At 35.5% G+C, this 17,500-nt stretch overlaps 1 pseudogene; it reads right to left on the reverse strand.

Annotated features, from left to right (window-relative positions):
• Nucleotides 1-13,079: 13,079 nt before the first annotated feature.
• LOC121800503 lies at nt 13,080-15,571 on the reverse strand (annotated as a pseudogene).
• Between the last annotated feature and the right edge of the window lie 1,929 nt (nt 15,572-17,500).

The raw sequence follows: 17,500 nt of genomic DNA on the forward strand, positions 1-17,500 counted from the left end.
ATTTGCATGTTTAAGATAATGCGCTTCTTTTCTTAATTGTGGCTTGTGGGAGAGTTTGCGTATGTGTATATATAAATATATAAATAGATGGAGTAGTATATTGTTTGATGAGAGGCTAGAATTGATACACAACATGAGACCTTCTAATCTACTATTTAATATGTTTCATTTTGTATTTGTTATTGAATTTATTAGTTGTTAATTTTTGCTTCGAAATACAGGGTTTTTAAAAATTACTAAAACCTCGATATGTATTAGCACTATATAGATTCGAATGATTTTGTCACGTAATACATATACTCGTAACCTTAGAGTTTTTATTAGATTAAATTAGCCCTAAGCACATCAATTAAATTTTGCAATTATAAAAAATGTTTTAGAACTTGATATTTTATATAGAATATTAGAATCAATCTTAGCAATATTTTTGTATGATAAAATACATCTTAATTAATCAAACTTATCATGATTTATCTCACGAGCGGTACATGATACATCTTAATTAATCAAACCTCATATTATATCTCACGTTACCAATATATATATTACATGCATATATCGTGGTATATTTAGAAACACAGTTAAGCATCCTTAACTACATTAAAAAATGTCCGTAATGATTTTTTTTATTGCATTGAAAATTAGGATCTTATTTTATTGAGTATTATTTTATTCTTTGTCACGTAAAAACAAAGACTTTGAAGAAGAGAGAGTCAATAGAAAAAATGATATAACATAACAGAAAGAAAGAGATAAAAATAGTAGACAGTAAAACTCACATAATTATAATTATAATGTTTGTAATAAAAACTCTCCAAAAATAGAAGTAGAATATTTTTTGTTGGATAGCTTAAAATGACAAAAAGAACTAATTTTGGGAGCGGAGAGAGTGCTTTTTATTATCTTAGTAGTATTAAACTAATAATGTAAATATTTGTGCTAATGTAAAATATGAAGAAGAAGACTTAAGAAAATATTTGGGAGAATTAATCATCGATCGCATGCAGCGGTCTGGGCAGGTTTGGTATTCCGTTATTTCGTAGGAAGGTCCATTTCAATTTGACGCAGTCGTCTCTTTACACAATACAATGTAAACCCATTATTTTATTGAAAGTCAATAATGGCGTGACAATTCTATCAACCAATCAGATCACTCATTTCTACATTAATATACTACTACTAAAATATATGAAAGTCCATTCCTAGATTAATGTTAAAAAAAGAATGAGAAAATGTCAAGAATATATTCAAATGTAATGACTCTTAATTAGATTGTTGATGAGAGACTAGCTAGAGGCAGTCCCAATTAAGAATTAAGTATAAGAAATCGATTTCAACAAATTAAAATCAGACATACACTAGTATTGTGTGTTTTTTACATTAAAAACATTGAATCGTGAGTTGCGTCTCGGTATCTGAAGGCGCTTGTTAGGATGGACCAGTTGGGATATCCTAACTTCCGCTTCCGACGCAAAGATGTGGACTAATTATGTTATTATAGGAGTTTTTGTTATTTCACTTTTATTTTTTCCTCTTGTCCATTGTAATTATAGTTCTAGTTTAGTTTTGAGAGCATGAAGTTCCGTGACTTGTGATCTCTAATTTATTTGTTTTTGTTTTAGTTCTTGTTCTTGAGTTGGATCCTAGTAACTTTTGGACTTGGATCATGTTTTGGACCGATATATTTTGATTCTATACACGGGTTGGGGGTCTACTCTAAACCCCGCCCACACTAGTGTTTTTTGATTAAAAAAATGAATCTGAGTTTTGGGCAAACAAACGTATACATTTTCATTAGTTTGTTTTTTCTCTATGTCATAGTCATCCCCACCCCATGTTTTGTTCTTTTTTGTTTGCTAAAATTGAAAATGAAACTTGCGATGCTAAATTTTCTTTGCGTGCTTGGATTTATGAATGTGTACACGCTGCCATAAATTTCATAAATTTCGTTTCATTATGTGTTTGTTTTGGGAATTACTTAGTCCGGCTTTCGACCTACACCAAATTTCCAAATTAGATATCAATTAATATGAAATGGAAAAACAACCTTGCATGTTTTTTTCCAAAATATACGTACAAACTACAAAGCATCATAAAACACTACAAAAAAACCGCTAGATAGTGACGGAAAGTAGTGATGGCGGCGGCTAGCTCAACAACTAGTGACGGAAAAAGCGTCAATCACGAAATAGTGACAGATTATTCCGTCACTAAAGCGAAGCAGCCATCTATATTTTCCGTCATTTGGTGTGATTGATAGCTTCACTAATATTTTTTATTGACAAATTTTTTAGTGACATAGTAAGTTTGGCGGATCCGTCATTAAAAATCTTGTCAATAAAAAATATTAGTGATGGATTTGTCCGTCACTATATCTATTAATCCCACCAAATAACCGAAAATATAGACGACTGCTTCGCTTTAGTGACAAAATATTCTGTCACTATTTAGCGACTGACACTTTTCAGTCATTTTCCGTCACTAATTGTTGAGCTAGCAGCCGTCGTCACTAATTTCCTTTACTATCCAGCACTTTTTTTGTAGTGAAATCAATCAATATATACATATACTGATGCCAGTTTTGTTATTGTGTCGAATCGTTACCTGCATGGTTTGACTACATCTCCAAAAGATATTTGAGAAAAGTTTATTATTCAAAACCCGGTTTGGATTTATTCCAAGAATAATAGGAAAACCTATAGTTTAAATATACATCTCAAACTAGAAAAAACTCTTGACAATAAAAACAAAGATATTAATTAATTTAAAAATTCATAAAAGACTATAAATCAATTAATGGATATAGTTGTCTTAGACATGGAAAATAATTTATTAAAGAGGTAACACAGAATGCTTGTAACCAAGGATTGGACGAGCGATCAATATTTCTTCTATAGGGATCCAAGAAATATTCCTTTGGCCTTGTATTAAATTATTGTTTATAATTTAATTAATAAAGAATGTCTAATAAAGGAAGCCCAATCCAAGCTCCATAGATTTCTAACCTAGCACATCAAAAACTCTATAAATAGAAGATGAAGGAGTGGACAAAATACACTTGATAAAAGTCTATCCTAGCCATCATACAGTAAATTTTTTGCCTTCTTTAATAAAGGTGATCGAAAACTACACCTTTGTGCAATTGGTCCTTTTTTATTTCTTCTTCAAGATTTCTACAATTTCTGACAAGTCCCTCTCAGTAAGAAGTTAGATTAGAGTTGAGACATAGATTAAAACATCTGTGGTCTAGAATCAAGACTCTACACGTAGAGACGTAGTGAGCCATTTTGTGTATTTATTTAATTTACTATTTCCAATGTGCAAACCCCAACAATAATATGGGTTGATACAACACGATAATAACATGAACCTGATATTACACGATTAAACCTGATTTACTAGTTTACACGATTTATCTAAAAGAAATAAAAGAAATTAAAGTAAGCATAACTTTTAAAAAAAATATAAATATAATAATAATAATTTTTTTTAATGGGTTATCTGTATCCAATCCGCATCTAATCCGAACCTAACCCAAAATTATCGGATTCTTAACAGGTCAACCCGATAAGGACATGAACCTAATTAGCGTTGACTCAAACCCATTAATTTCGTGGGGACATAAAACAAATCATACTCCCTACGTCCAAAAAAATAGGCTCTAAAATGGACGACACGGATTTTAGTGAGAAACTGATAAAGCTAGAAAGAAGGATAAAAAAAGTGAGTAAAATATGAGAGATAAATTTTCTATTTTTAGAATGAAACTATTGGATAATTAGTTATTAAACTAATCGACTCATAATTAATCCGATTCAACCAGTAATAGAATCGATTTGACATAATCATGAACTAAAATATTAACTAGAAGTAAAAGTAATCACTAGTGTAAGTCAACACTAACTAAAAACATAATCATATATTGATTCCCGCGTAATACCGTATTCTAATATAGTAGAGTATATTATTGTGGCCGCAAAAGTGATAAACAATTTAATTTCTTTTAACATGTGAGAGGAGTCTGGTGAGTGGTGACCTATAAAAACAAAATTACTAATGATGAAAATATATTAAGTATATATGGTTAGCCAAACATTTTTAGCATGGAAATTATAGCAAAGTCGTGAAACTAAACAAATTCAATTAGAGCAGAAATGACCTGAACGGAATGAGTTAATTAACAATGTCAACGGTTTCGGATAATATGAATAAATAGAAGATCCATATCTGCAAATTGCATAAAAATATTATATGCCTTCTCTTGTTCGCTGCAACTATCCTAGTGGATCAATAAGAAAATAATTTTAATATTTTAAATAAGAAAATAATTTTAATATTTTAAATTTTATCTTTTGGCCAAAACTTTACTTCCTTCCGTCCACTAAATGTTTGTCCACTTTTGACTCAGCACAGATCCAACTTTTATATATTAATTTTATGACTATGAGTATAATAAGTTTATGAAAAGTGAAGCCCACTAACCAAAAAAAGGAAAAAAAAAAAGGCAAAGTGGAGAATATTTTCTTGACGAACCGAAATTACAAAAGTGGACACTATTTGGTGGACGGAGGAAGTAATATCTACGCGATATTAAGAAGATGTTTCAAATTATTTATTAATCACTCCATAGAATATTAACTTTAAAAGGGCAAATTTGATATGGCTAAAGTGCATAATTTCAAAATTTGTTGAAATTTGGATAGCTGGGCGAGCCATTGGGTATGGCCATCTTCTTGAAAATGGTTAAATGCAAACAAAATGAAAATAAATTCATCTTTTAGAAATGAGTCACTCACCTCTTAAAAGGCCTTATAAGGGGGAGGGTTATCCACACTTATATAGATGGGGAGGGTTATCCACACTTATATAGATTAGAAGGGATCTTCACCAAGTCGATGTGGGACATAATTTAGAGAATTTAACACGCCCCCTCACATGTGGGCCGGAAAGGACATCGGTCTTCCATCACGTGGGTAGGCAATGCAAGAGAAACCATCATCGATGTGGGCCGGAAATGACATCGGTCTTTCACTCGTGAGGTAGATAAGAGATAAAGAGAAAACCATCATCGACTTGGCCCGACTCTGATACCATATTAGAAATGGGTCACTCACCCCTTAAAAAGCCTCATAAGGGGGAGGGTTATCCACACTTATATAGATTAGAAGGGATCTTCACTAAGTCGATGTGGGACAGAATTTAGAGAATTTAACATGCTTTTAACTTGAAAACAATAATAAAATTGATCAGTTCCACAAAATCACTTGAAAGTTGAAACCTCATTATATTTCATGTGATCAACTGGAACGACATACAGTTATGAGTTACGTATATATAATACACAATGATGACATATAATTTTAAAGTATATATATAGTTCAGGGCATGATAATATCCATGTATATATATGATACCCTGAAAAAAAAAAAGTCAACCTAGACCAATTTAATTTTGGTGGTTTAATACTGATCTAGCTCAACTAAATTAATAAGCTAAGTACTATAAACCTAACAAGTGATTCCCAACTAATATCCGAGTATTGATTGATATCCAATATATCGTTTATTTAAATAACTGTCTTTGTAATGTTGCAAGAAAATGGTTACATTCCATGAACTGAAAATAAAAAATCGTTTATAAGAGGCACGAGAAACAAATTAGATACCGCCACATTCAATTATTTTATTTGAAAAGAAAAGCTCAAAGTCAACCAATTAATAAGAGAGTAATGGAGATATCGCCCCATAGTGATTAAATTGAGAACTATGAAAACTAGATAATTTATTAATTGATAGTAGTATAAAATAGTATTTCCTTTGTATGTGATTTTGTACTAGTCTTATTTTTCTATTTTGATTTGTTTGTAAATAAGAGTCTCAATTTAATTTTACTATAAATATTAAGTAGGTTCCATTAATTTTTTCTATTTACATTTAATTATAAAATTAATGTATAAAAGTGATACACATATTGTACTATCTTTTTATCCTTGTTTTTCTTTATATTTATTAAAATCCGCATCGATCTCAAATGTGACTCTTATTCGTAGATGGAGGGGTATAAATTATTGATGCTCTACCTATATAGTAATACTCACTTAAGATGTCTACATTTTCTTTTTAGCTTGTCTCACTCAAGATTTTCACTTTTTATATTTGGATATAAATCCATCTTTCCTCTATTATCATTAAAATAATCAACTATTTTTTATTCTCTACTTATTCCACCTAACAACTCTTCCTTAAATCTCGTGCCACTAAAAAATGTGGATATCTTAAATGAAACGGATGAAGTAGTATATTTGTCAAGGTAATATTACAAAGTTATCTCACATGTCAACCATAAATAACCCTAATTAACAAGATATCTATCATGCCAACCAAAAATAGCCCTAATTAATTAATCAGTGGTCTTTTTGAAGTGTCTTAGATCACTATTCCCATTATTAAAGAAAGTGAGGGAAACCTCTCTTTGAACTATTACTATTACTATATCTATTTATTCCATATTCACACACATGAGTTCGTAAGCACGCAGCTAAGTCAAATCTAAAACTCGTAGAGCACAGATACCTAAATTAATTATATGAATGAAAGCCAATAAATTTAAAGAAATTTATGAGAGTGATGTGTAGCATGTGTTGATGGGGTAGAATAGGTGTTTGCTGATGCATTATTTTGTTTGTTCTTCTCAATACCTTGCATCTTTACTGCCTACCTCTTTTTCCTAATATTCAATTTTTAGCCTTAGGTAACCACCTATTTTGTTTCCAAGGATATTTCCAGGCTATCAAGATATAGAATTGATCAGATTCATTTTCCATATACTGTTAGAACTTAGAGCACTCAATGAGGACCATGAAAAGGGGTCGGACTGCAAGCAGCCAAGCACGGACCAAATAAGATGCAGTTGAAAATTTTAAATAATAATAATAATAGTAATAATACTAAAATTTGAAATAATAATTATAATTATAATAATAATAATAATTTAAAAGTATTCAAATTTTACATATAATCGAACAATATAGAATGGAATTAATTTGCATAAAACGAACATGAATTTCATTAACCGTAAAGAGCATAGAAAAGTATATAGAAAAGGTATATCGTCTATTTATCTTTTCAACAAGGGAAAAGACATGGAGAAAGGTAAATTATTTTTCTATTATAAAAAAATAGTACAAGATTAATTTCAAACATAAAGGTATAATACTTTCTCAAATATCTTCCAATTTGGAGAATGATTTTTCATGAAAAGAAGGTAAATATGGTAGTTATAAGATTTTACTTCTTCACTGTTGAAGAGTTAAAGATACCTCTTCAAAATGGGAAAACGTGTTAAAACTATTAAATCTTGTCCCACATTGACTTGATGATAATCCTAGCCTATCTATATAAGTATGGATAACCCTCCTATAAGGCCTTTTAAGGGGTGAGTGACCCATTTCTAATATGGTATCAGAGCAGGCCCAAGTCGATGATGAATTTTATCTCTTGATTTCTTCTCTAGCCAACCCACGTGATGGAAGTCTGATGTGCCATTCCGGCCCACACGTGAGGGGGCGTGTTAAAACTATTAAATCTTGTCTCACATCGACTTGATGATGATCCTAACCTATCTATATAAGTATGGATAACCCTCCCCTTTACAAGACATTTTAAGGGTGATTGACTCATTTCTAATAAAAATGTATAATACATTCTCAAATACCTTTCTTCTTGGAGAATGATTTCTCATAAAAGAGTAAACTACATAAATGGTATTTTATCTTTCACTTTCGCACATAAATGGTACCTGATCTTTATTTTATATAATTTTTAGTACCTATAAATCACATTTTTGGTACCTGATGTGATTTTCACCCCAAAATGCCCTCTAAACAAATACATTGTTCCATTTGTGTCATAGATGATATATTGGGCATACACAAAAATAGTACCAAAAGTGATATTATAATATCTTCTCTCATTGTCCTCACTCTTTATACTATTATTATTAATCAATATTAATATTATTATATTAATTTTATAAATTAGTAATTAATTTATTTTTTAATATCATTTAAATATACTTAATTATTATTATTATTATTATTATTATTATAATTATTTTATATTAAATTAATAACTAATCAATGTAGTCCTAATAAAAATTTAAAGTTGTGAATTGTATTCATAATGATATTAAGAGTTGAATATTTTTAGTTAGATGTTTCAACCCTAAAATGAGTATAAAATAATTTAATAAAAAATATTCAATTGATTTAATTACTTTAAATAATTGCTTTAATTAGGTGTTTTGTTCTTGATTTATATTATGAATGCAATTAGATATATGAATAAAACACTAAAAAGAAAGAAGAAAAAGAAGAGAAAAGAAAAAAGAGGAAACATAAACTAAGGAGAAAAAGAAAGAAGGAAGGAAGATAAAATACTAAAAAAAAGAAGAGAATGAAGAAAAAAGAAATAGAAAGGAAGAAAAAAAATTACATCTTTGGTACTATTTAATTAAACTTCCAAAAATATCCTCCATAACTAAAATATCACATGTTTGGTACCTAGGGTTATTTTTGTCATGATGTACCAAAAACGATATAAAATAAAGATCAAGTACTATTTATGTGCGAAAGTGAAAGATCAAGTACCATTTATGTAATTCACTCCTCATAAAAAGAAGGAAAATATGATAGTTATAAGACTTTACCTCTCCCTTGGAGATGCTCTAAGACGTTGTATTTGTAAAACCTACTATTACAAATTAGGAGTAGCCAACATGTCTAACATGACAACCTAAAAATAAAATACTCCACTTATTGTGGATGTTGAAAATGGAGAAACAAATTTAAGAAGAAACATTGGAGAAGATGAATTGAAAGAGAAAGAAGAAACTAGCATTGATATGTGAAAATTGAGAAAACCGTCGCATAAGAGAAAGATGGGAGTAAAAGGGGAAAAATCTTTATTGACTACATTTTGAAAATTGTTGACTGTAATTTACAATAAAATGCCTTATATATAAGCTGGAAAAATGCTAAACTAATTAATTAAAAGCCTCCCTAAGATGGAAGCATAACAAATGCAACCATCTTGACAAAAACATCAAACATTGACGCACTTTTTATTAACACTATAAATACCTGCAAGTATACAGAGTATGAATAGTATAGCTAAAGGTTAGTACCGGATATCGATCACAGGGAAAACAAACACAGACTGTCTATCTTGTACTAAAACTCAATTACTATGTGGAAGAACCGAAAGTTTTGGAGATTTTTTAAAACAAAGAACAATTAAAAGCAAAGAAACAACTAATTGTAAATAAATACGGAGATAAAAGTATAGAGATAAGAGAATTCCGGGGATGTGCGTTCACAGTTATGGTTATACAAATTCCAACTACAACACCCTAGCACAGTTCTTACTTTGATAGAACGAGTCACCTAGGTTATGCTCATGCGATGCAAACTTTGATTACAAACATTAGCGTTGTCAATCCTAAATACGTAACTCCTAAAAGCTCATAAGATCCTTGAAAAGTCTCCACTCTCAATTAACAGTGTCATTTTAAAGAAAGCTAATTATAGTATCTATTAAGTGGATCTAACTCGCCAACCTCCTCTCACGATTGTGTAGCAAGTTATATTAATTCATCACTGAATGTGTCACTCAAACGTGAAGCATTATCCATTAACTTAAGGAAGAAACAAAGTATGAACAAAACGGATGTTAAATAGAAAAAGGAATTGTATAATCAAAGTCGTTACTAACACATCCCTAGAGTCCTATGAGTTTAGTTACATATGATAGAATAAACTAAAAACATAGATTGAAGGGAAGACAATGAAAACATAAGACTAAAGCAAATAAAACCCAAAGGTAGAATCCTTGTAGTCTTGATGATCTTGAATCCTTCTCCAACCTCTTGCGCAATGAAGCACTCTAACTTTTAAGCTCTAGAAATATTTGACAAAGAGAAGATCTATCTTTGATGAAGCTTTGGGGGGTATTTATAGGGGAAAATTGCCCCATCTCAAATAAGGAAAAGGGTTGCTAAATATGGTAAATCTTGGAGAGAAAGTATGGCAAATTCTGCTCGCCGCTATTTCCCAGCGGTCGCTGTGGGTTGGTTTGAGGCTTCTATCTCTTGGCTGGCGGGCCGCTGCACTTGTTTCAGAGGTCGCTAGCCATCATCTCGTAACTCTCTGGACTCTAGGTAGTGGTTGCCACGCATCCTCCAGTGGTCGCTGGGCGTGTCTTGACCTTCATGAACAACTTTCCCGGAGCGGGCCGGTACTGCTTAGCGGTCGCTGGCAGTGTTGCAACGGATCGCTAGACATGCAGAATAGCTCCAGATTTCTAACATCGCATTTTGACTCCCTTTTTAGGCTCAAATATGCACATTTCTCACAAAACATGTCAAAATACCAAAATAGATAAAATATGCAAATAATGGACATGTAATGCAACTTTGACATTGAAAACGAACCAAAAGATGGCCTTAAAACAGTGCAAAATCCGAGCGTATCAAACATCAAGTTTTATTCTAACTTCCTCTTAGAATATCATCTTCAACACTTGTAAATCATCCACTTGCTGGAATTGGAGTTTTTGCCCTCAACAAATGCAACCTTTATCTCAAGCTAGTTTGATGTTCTTAGGCCAACAATTGCTTACAAGCTTTCAAATATTGATCTCAACTCCCCTTAGCAGAAGGAATCAGAGAGAGTTCAACTTCTTCCCAATGCAGATTGTTCATCACAATATCAATCCTTGAGTAGGCTCATCACTCTCTCCAAGTGACCAAATCAATCTCTACACAGAAAACCAATTCCCAATGCTAACTCTTGAAAAATTCACCTTGAACACAAACAAATATCCTTCCAAAACACCAATAGAGAGGCATCAAACAGAGCCTTTGAGTATCACTCCTTACAAGCACATAAACCCTACATCTCAATCTCATAGGCAAACAGTGACTCGATACACAAGGCGGCAACGGCGCCGTGAAATGATGACATTGCCGCCTACGAAAGTTCAATTGGTTGCGCCTAATTAAAACCTCTCCTGGGATGAGCTGTATATAGCGAGGGGGACAAACAAAACCAAAGAAAATTCATCCGATATAATCAGAAAACAACGATGGATTTGAAAACATATTCAGAAAATCAACAACAAATTTGAGAAACATATCTCAAACAGAAACATTCAAGCGATTAATCGGTGACTAAAACGAGAGAAACTTGGATCATACAAATCCAATAAACAAAGGATGCAAACTTGGATTATACAAATCCAAAAACAGGATACAAACTTGGATCATACAAATCCAGAAACAAATGATACAAATTTGGATTATACAATCCAATGAGCAAAGTTAAAAAAATGAGAGAGAAAACAGAGAATGAGATTGAGATTGAGGAACAAATTTGAGATTTCAAATCGACGGAAATTTCAAAGCCGAAGAGAGAGAATTGAAGAACCTGGAGCACCGGTGGAAAGACGGAATTCGGTGAGAGACTTGGCAGAAAATTCTCACGAATCAAAATCACAAACCCTAGCTATATGAAAAAAAAAACAAAAAAACAAGGATAGAAGAGATAGAGGTAATTAGAGGCGCGCAACGGATTTGTGCTCTAATACCATGTTGAAAATGGAGAAACAAATTGATGAAGAACCATTGGAGAAGATGAATTGAAAGAGAAAGAAGAAAGAGAAACTACCATTGATATGTGAAAATTGAGAAAACCATCGCATAAGAGAAAGATGGGAGTAAAAGGGAGAAAATCTTTATTGACTACCTTGTGAAAATTGTTGACTGCAATTTACAATAAAATGCCTTTTATATATAGGCTGGAAAAATGCTAGACTAACTAATTAAAAGTTACTAATTACATTTTACTTTTTTCTATTTCAATGGACAACTTTTTGGGTACAATTACAATTAATCCTGTTATTGCCGTGAAAATTGTTTATATTCTCATTAATTTCCTCGCATCTATTTCAATCAGTGGACAACTTTTTGGGTACAAATTACAATTAATCCTGTTATTGCCGTGAAAAATGTTTATATTCTCACTAATTTCCTCTCCAAGAGGCATGATGCCTTAAATATGAGACATGTCCTTTTGGCTTTTAATAGCTTAAGATTGATTAAACAAAAAAATTACCATAAAAACCCAACATCTCGCGACTGTCGCTACTGAATAGCTTATGAATAGACGAACATTTTCGCGTCAATAATCATCTATACACTTTCAATTTATCATGATTTTACCGCGAAACCTTACTTCTCCAAATTTGATGCTGACGTGGATGTCGGAGTTTACATAAATTCCTCAAATCCATTTGAGATTATAGATTTCATCACTAATTCATAACGAACTGAAATAGGCAGAAATAAGTGGGCTTTACAAATCACGATCCAAACTTGAAAGCCAGCAAAATTGGAGTTCTACAAGAGTTAGGCCCAATATATCTTAGACATTTGCTATCCCAATTCCCAACCATTTTACGAGCAATAACAGAATTTACTCAATAATAAAAAAACTCTTCTAATTATATTCTGCAAGCAGCATAAATTAAGTTTTACTATTGATTTTCCTGCACAATTATATGTATGCCATGATTTTTAAGTAAAACAATCACATTTTTCTTGTTATCTTTAAATAGATTCTTTATCAATTTTTAATAGTAGTATTGAAATAACTATAATTAGAAGCAGATTTGATACGAGGGTACTCGTATCGGTTCCGGCAGCGCGAAGTCGCCGGAGAAGGGTTAGGTTCGTTCGCGGGATCCTCCCGTCGAGCAGCCTAGGGTTCTCGGTCAATTAGGGTTTGACGAGATGAACTTGCGGAAAATAAAGTACAATAAAAGATAAAGTAACGATAAAGGATAAACTGAATTGATATTTCTTGAATGATTGAACTAAAGAACAATGTCCACTATTTATAATAGTGGATACTAACTTAATGAGCAAGACAAAAGATATGCAAAAGATATGCAAATCTATAATTAATTAACTAACTCAACAAGATTCGTAGAAAAATGATACTCCACTCCACTCCACTCCACATAGGTTTGAATTTGTGTGACAATTATAAACAGAAATGTATGAGAATCAGGCAGCTGTGAGTCTGATCATCAGCCAGTACACAAAGGCAGCTAAGAAGAAGCTAATGAACCAAGCATTGTTGTAATCAAGCGCAAAGGCTTGAGGAACCGATCTCACCATTCCAAGCTTATTCAAGAAACCAGGAACCACAGGCAAAACCCCAACCACCAGCGCCCCAATTGCCGCCACATTGAACCCACCAGAGTAGTAGTAAGCTATGCGGCACGGATACGGATACGCGTATCAGTATCCGAAGGATACGGATACGCGGATACGGCTCTTTCCCAAACAACCCGATACGCGGATACGTTTTAACTATTTTTTTAATAAATAATAATAGTGCATAATAAATTACAAAATAGATATTCTAATGTTATTATACAAATAAAAATAATAAAATTACAAAATATTAAAAGCTAAAGTCAATTTCTTTTGTGGTCGATTACACCACATCGATTTTTTGGTTATACTTATCCATATTACCAATAATATTGATCAAAATATTTATTTATAGTTACAAAATTAGACAAAGTTAATGGAGTAATAAATTGGCCCAAAAAATGAGCCCCAAATATACTCCTTTTCCATCGTGACTACTTCTTGCCCAATTCATTCTCCCATTTCCAATTTTCTTCAATCCCTAGTTGAGGCAATAGCGGCGCCTCCCCTTTCTTCTTCTTCTTCTTCTTCTTCTTCTTCTTCTTCATATCCGATTAACTGTCAATTTTGTTCCCAAATCGGATTGAAGTTCGTAAATTGAAAGTTGCGAAGTTCTTCGACAGAGATGGACGTTGATTTCGAAGAGGAGAACCTCAGATCTTTGCAGATAGAGGAGGATGAAGGCCCAATACGGCCCAGCTCGCGGATACGCCGAAGGATACGTATCGAATCTGAGGTTTCCCGGCCCAATACGGCCCAGCTCGCGGATACGCCCAGGATACGTATCGACGGTGTATCCGTCGCGTATCGGTATCGGATACGTATCCGATACGTGATACGGCAACAGGGTGGCGTATCGGTGTTATATAGGTAGTAAGCCCCCTCCGGGCTCATCGTGTACAGATCCCCCACGCTCAGCTCCGTACCCTTGATCAAGTAATAATCCACCAGAATCACCCCCCGCCAGAAAAGCCGAGTACCCCACCAGCCACGTGTACACGAAGCTCTCGCTGGACTGCAGCAGCCTCCACGGCTGGAACGCGATCCCCACCAGCGCCGTCAGCAGGGCCCCCCTCCGGAACGTGAAGGCGGATGGGCTCAGGTTGACGAGCGCGTTTGCGGGGGCGACCACGTTGGCTGCCACGTTGGTTGTGATGATGGCCAGGCTTATGCCTAGTATGGCTAAGATCTTGGTCCAAATCCCACCTATTTTACCCAGAAGCTGTGGATTGGGCTGGAAATGACTTCACCGAATATGACTGTGGTGGATGAAGTCACTGCCAGCCCCACAAATGTGAATGCTCCCATAAACAAGGGGAGACCGGCTTGGCCTATGTTTTGATCACTCTGGCTCTTGGCGTAGCTGAGTGAAGTCCGGGATGTTTAGCGCTACAGTAGCCCAGAAACTGGTGTTTGCTGTCAGAGAAGGGAATAACAGATCCCAGAATTCGGAATTCGAAAGCTTTGATGAGAGGGAGAGCATGTGGCCGAAGCCGCCAGTTCTAACATACGACCACGTGAGGAGGGAGAGCGTGAGCAGGCTCAGGACCGGAGCTGCGTATTTCTCAATCTGTTGGATTCCCTCGATCCCGTTCCAGAATGTTCCGAGCTGCAGCAGCCAGAACACGATGAAGCACGCGAACGCCAGGGGTGAAGTGCCAAGCCAGTTTGCTGACTCTGCAAGGGAAGACGCTCTCTGGATGGAGGAGGAGGATTGCTTCACCCCCGATCCATGACTCGATCCCGTACCAGCCGCACCCAACCAGGGCTCTCAGGAGAGTGGGGATATTGGCGCCGCGAATGCCGAAGGAGGATCTGGCTAGGACTGGGAAGGAGATTCCGTATTTCGTGCCCGGGTGGCCGGTTAGGAGGTGTGGGAATAGGAGGATTACGTTGGCTGCCACCAGGCCATGCCCAGGTCGACTAGGCTGCCGGCTAGGTAGTATGATGGCACCCCCACCACTATCCCTACCCACAGGCTGGCCATATCCACTCCAGACATAGTCCGGTGGGCAGGGGGCGTCGGCTTTAGGTCATCGTTGATGAGGGTGGGGTCCGGCTCTGCTTCTCCAAACTGGGAGATTAATTGAGATTGATTTGATGATGATGATGGTGTCATTGAGGGATTGGGGTAGCATTTTGTGGGGAGGGGGGAGGATTTTCTAGTTAAGTTGGTTGGGAATATTGATGATTTCTTCAAGAGGTAGTTGGGCTTGGGGTTTTGGTTTTGGTGGTGGGGGTGGAGATGGAGATTGAAGCTCAAAATTGTGGACACCATGGGATTCTTGGAGTTGGAGATGTGTGGTATCTCAGAGTTTGACGATGATTTGGTGATGAAATAGGAATGGTGGAATTAAAGTCGCACGTCGCATCAATAACAACTTATTTTATGAAATAGTACTAAGTTTGAATTATTTTTTACAATGTAGAAGCTGACCAGTGAGAGGGGTTTCTCGCTTTAGTATCCTATGTGTGTTACTTTTGACAGATCGGATGATAGCTGGACTAGAATCATATAAGTCTGGCTTAGATCTGATGACTATATTATGAGTGTTTGATTTCACATGCTCCACATGCAATACATATATATTCACATCATAATGAATCTTGGTATTTGGATTACTCAAAGGAAGTGGCAAACTGGCAAATGCAATCAATAACAGAATCTTTTCATTTTTTCTATTCTCCATTTAAAGATGAAAAATAAAAAGAAGAGGACTTAGTACAAGAAAAGCACTTTAAATGGATGATTTTCTATTTACTACTAGTATTATTAGTTTGCTACTTCCCTCCGTTTCATAATAATTGAGTCATTTTATCATTTTAATATGTTCCATAATAGTGAAGTCATTTATCTTTTTAGTAAAAGTCTTAACACATTTCTTTTCACTTATTTTACTCTCTCTTATTTTATTCTCTCTTCATCTCTCTATCTTTTTCATTTTCTACTCTATTCTTTTTTTATTTATCTCATCTTACATAATTTTTCTTAAATCGCATACTGAAAATAAACGCATCTACTATTAATAGCGGGAGTATATAAATAAGGTCATAAGGAGAAAGAGCAGACAATTTCTTCCTTGCATTGGGCTGCCGTAGTCTATTGGGTGTATCCATGTCGGCCTAATACTAAGAGTGTCCACAGTGGGAGAGCCACGGCCCGTGGCTCGGGTGCACGGCCCCCACTGCAGAGAGCCGAGAACAGTGGCTGAGGGCCGAGAGCCGAGAGGGGCTGAGCCGTGGGGTGCGCGGCCCACCACTGCAGCGGGCCGCGTTTCGTGGCTCAGCCACCGAATTTTAATTTTTTTTTATTCTTTCTTTTATTAAATACACCACATTTTTCCTCTATTTTTCTACCCCAATTCAAACACCACTCTCTCCAATCTTTCCAGTCTATTTTAATTCAACTTCTGAAATATGGATTCTGACGATGAACGGTACCAAGAAGCGGTAGATCTGGAGTTCCAAAACTTGGTTGCAGCGGTGCAACAGGAAGCTGAAGAGGCGGAGGCAGTGGCGGCGGTAGCAGTCCCTCGGCCGTTCTATCATCGGCGGTATATCGACCGTGACCATGCCGGGGCTGACCGCCGGTTGATGGAAGACTACTTTAGCGAGAACGCCCGTTATCCGCCAGAGATTTTCCGTCGGCGTTTCAGAATGTCGCAACAACTCTTTGTCCATATAGCGACGTGTTTGGCGCAGCAGTTCAAGTGCTTCAACTTGCGATATGATGCTGACCCGGCTTGTCGACATATCAGAAGTGTACGGTGGCAATTAGGCAGCTTGCCTATGCCGGGCCCGCTGGCATGTTTGACGAATACTTACAGATGGGCGAAACGACTGTCGTACAGACGTCGAGACAGTTTTGTAGGGGCATTAAGGATATCTTCAAAGGAGTATCTACGGAAGCCAACGGCCGATGATTGCCAGAGTCTGATTGATATGCACGTGACTGTACATCATTTTCCAGGGATGTTGGGAAGCATCGATTGCATGCACTGGGAGTGGAGGAACTGCTCGGTGGCTTGGAAGGGGCAGTTCACTTCTGGTTTCAAAGGCCGACATCCCACGATGATCCTGGAAGCCATTGCTGACTACCGCTTGCGAATCTGGCATGTGTATTTTGGGGTCGCTGGGTCGAACAACGACATCAACGTTCTACGATCATCCCACCTGTTCAATGACGAGAGCCGGGGTGAGGGTCCGCAAGTTAGATTCATGGCCA

The sequence above is a fragment of the Salvia splendens genome, chromosome 4, assembly GCF_004379255.2.
Source record: "Salvia splendens isolate huo1 chromosome 4, SspV2, whole genome shotgun sequence".
Lineage (NCBI taxonomy): Eukaryota > Viridiplantae > Streptophyta > Magnoliopsida > Lamiales > Lamiaceae > Salvia > Salvia splendens.